Source organism: Rattus norvegicus, chromosome 13, assembly GCF_021556685.1.
Source record: "Rattus norvegicus strain SHRSP/BbbUtx chromosome 13, alternate assembly SHRSP_T2T, whole genome shotgun sequence".
NCBI lineage: Eukaryota > Metazoa > Chordata > Mammalia > Rodentia > Muridae > Rattus > Rattus norvegicus.
In genome coordinates this window covers 26,447,924-26,451,003 of record NC_141546.1, presented here as the reverse complement: position 1 = coordinate 26,451,003, position 3,080 = coordinate 26,447,924, and the positions used below count along the sequence as shown (strand labels likewise).

The following is a 3,080-nucleotide window of genomic DNA, read 5'->3' as shown; positions in this document are numbered from 1 at the left end:
CACAATTTTCGCTTAGGGTTTGGTTTAAGAATTATGCTACGTTCTTATCAATTGGAGATGTTCACACCATTGTCATTTGTTCTATGTGTTTTAATCAGTTGTAGATTTTTGTTATCTCTGCTGCAAAAGGAGTGGCTTTAATGAGTGGAGAAAGTTACTCTTCTATGTTGATGCAAATTGGTATTAAGAATAAAGTTGGAAAAAAATTAATGATGATCCTATCCTGAATCTGAATTCCTGTTGAAAAACCATAATTACGGATCTGGCCTCTGAGATGGACCATTACAAAAAAAGTACATAAAAATAAATTTGAATATTATAAAGGTTTAGGCAAGTGGCTGTAGGTTTTCTTCTAGAGTCCATGACTAACTATCCACTAGCTAAGTTTACAGTATTCCTATCAAGCTGCCCTTGATTCCCCACAAGTGTCTGCTTACTGCCAGAAAGATCTAAGTGTCACTATTGTCTTTCGGAATATCTTGCCATGCTACTCATTGTTGTGTTTCATAGATCTAAAGATAGGCAAGACTTGTACTTCCACTTGAAAATCAACTTTATAGTAAATAAAAGACATTTCCTAGTGAGATGGCTGCCAGGTGAAGTCCCATTTGATTTCTCTAACACTTATGTCCTCTTCTGTGCTTGGTGTCTTCAGGAATAGGGTCTTCCCTTCAAACTCTGGGAAGCAGTGACCTGTATTGCTTGCACTTTCCATACAGGTGACTTGAGGGAAGATTTCCAATGTATGGAAGTGGGTTTGTAATAGTCCATGGCACTTGCAGGAAAAATTACAACCGTAAGTGACATAAGTTTACTTCAATTTCTATATGTGTTTACATGTATACACACAACTACACCAATGTAATTTAAGAAAACATAAATTATTTTACAACTTTCCATCCTATGTAATAGTTTTTTTAATGCTCCTCTTTCCCTCTCTTCCATATTGTCCTCATCTTTACAATTAACATCCACAATTTATTTTATTTTCTTCTTCATCGCACCCACAACCTACCATTTCCTTCTCTTGAACACCATAGCCCCTGGTTTAGAGCTCTTTACTGTCCTCGTTTCTCCAACTATCCAGGTTGGAACTTACATCTAAAAACTCAGGGCTGGATCTCCAAAGAAGAAAGAACAACTGGCGTTTCTTGTGCTAGGATGGGGTAGGTACTTCACTTGTTATAATTTCTAGTCCCATCATTTTCTTAAAATTATAGTGGTTTTACTTATCTTTATAGCTGAATACAATTTTATTATATACGTGGACTATATATTCACCATCCACTCATCAGCTGAAGGATATTTACGTTGTTTCTATTGGCTAGCTATTAAAGATAGACTATAAATAAACATTCATAAACACACATCTGGAATATAGGATATCTAATCTTTGGGGAATATGACAAGTAGCAGCATAGGTAGGTCATGTTGAAAATCTGCTTTCTGCTTTTGAGAATGCTTTCTATTAATTTTCCTATTTATTATACGAGATTCCAATCTTACCAAGTATGAATTAAAAGAATCAGTTTCCAAGATTTGTGTCAGCAAGGTATGTGTTGCCAATTGTTCAATTGTTTTCTTGATCTTGGCCATTTTGACAGGTATGTTGTTAGATGTCAAAGTTTTGTTTTGTTTTGTTTTGTTCTTTAATGTATGGTCCTTTAGAGCAATCATTTGTGTTTCTTCCCCTTTTGCTAACACTACCTCTATTTTGACGTCCCATTTGAAAAGAATCTATGAACAAAGTATCATTGACAAAATAGATTATTTGAATCTTCCTTTCCTATTTGTATTATTTAAATTTTTAATTACTTAATTTAGATACCAAATGTTGACCCTCCTTTCTGGGTCCCTCGACAAAGAGTCTCTCTCCTTTCCCTTCTCTTCTGAGATGGTGTAATTCCCCTGTATATCTCCCACACCCACCTGACACATCAAGTCTTTGCAGGATTTGGCACATCCTCTCCCACTGATGCTGGTCAGGCATCCCCTCTGTTGAACAGATTCTACAATTGTGCTACAAGTTTCAGCATATCTAGTCCAATAGTTGTTGGAAGACCCATAGGGATACTGAGCTGCATGTCTGCTAATGTTTTCCAGAACCTTGGTCCCGACCCTATATGCTTTTATTCTTCTTTTAATAATCATTTTATTAATTTACATATCAAATGATGTTCCCTTTCCCAGGTACACCTCCAGGACGACCCTCCATCCCATGTCCTATCTTCCTCCTCCTGCCTCACCATTCTAGCATCACCATAAAATTGGCCATCAAACCTCCGCAGAACCAAGGGCCTCCCCTCCCATTGACGTCACATAATGCCCTCCATTGCTATTTCTACATCTGGAGCCATGGGTTCATCCATGTATACTCTTTGGTTGGTGATTTAGTCTGTGGGAGCTTTGGGTGATCCAATCAGTTGATGCTGTTCATCCTATGGGATTATAAATCCCTTCAGTTCTTTAGTCCTTCCCCTGTCTCTTCGATTGGGATGCCTGGGCTCAGTCCGATGATAGGCTGTGAGTATCTGCATCTTTACACTTCAGGTGCTGGTAGATTTTTCTTCTTTGTCAAAAGTCAAGGAACTATAGGTGTGTGGGTTTATTTTGGGATCTACAATTCTATTTCCTTGATCTATTTACCTGTCTTCATACCAATACTATGCTGTTTTCATTATTATTGCTCTGTAAAATAGCTTGAGCTTAAGGATGTTGATTCCTCCAGAAGTTTGCTTTTGCCCATAATGGTTTTTGATATCCTGAAGTTTTTGTTATGCCAGATAAATTTTAGAATTTCTCTTTCTATCTCTGTGAAGAGCTGAATTGGAATTTTGATGGGGACTGCTCTGAATTTATTGTTTGTTTTGCATAAGATGACCATTTTTACTATGTTAATCCTGTTGATCCTTGAACATGAGAGATCTTTCCAACTTCTGAGGGCTTCTTTGATTTCTTTCTTCAGAGACTTGAAGGTATTGTCATACAGACCTTTCACTTGCTTGTATTGGTGACTGCTATGAAGGATGTTATTTCTCTAATTTCTTCCTCAGCCCTTTTATTCTTTCTGCAGGGGAAGG

The 3,080-nt window shown here is 37.2% G+C and overlaps 1 non-coding gene across 1 annotated transcript; it reads left to right on the top strand.

Annotated features, from left to right (window-relative positions):
* Positions 1-204: 204 nt before the first annotated feature.
* Positions 205-276, top strand: LOC120096381 (small nucleolar RNA SNORD50). Its single transcript, XR_015636408.1, has one exon. It is a non-coding gene; the product is annotated as a small nucleolar RNA SNORD50 (small nucleolar RNA).
* Positions 277-3,080: the final 2,804 nt, after the last annotated feature.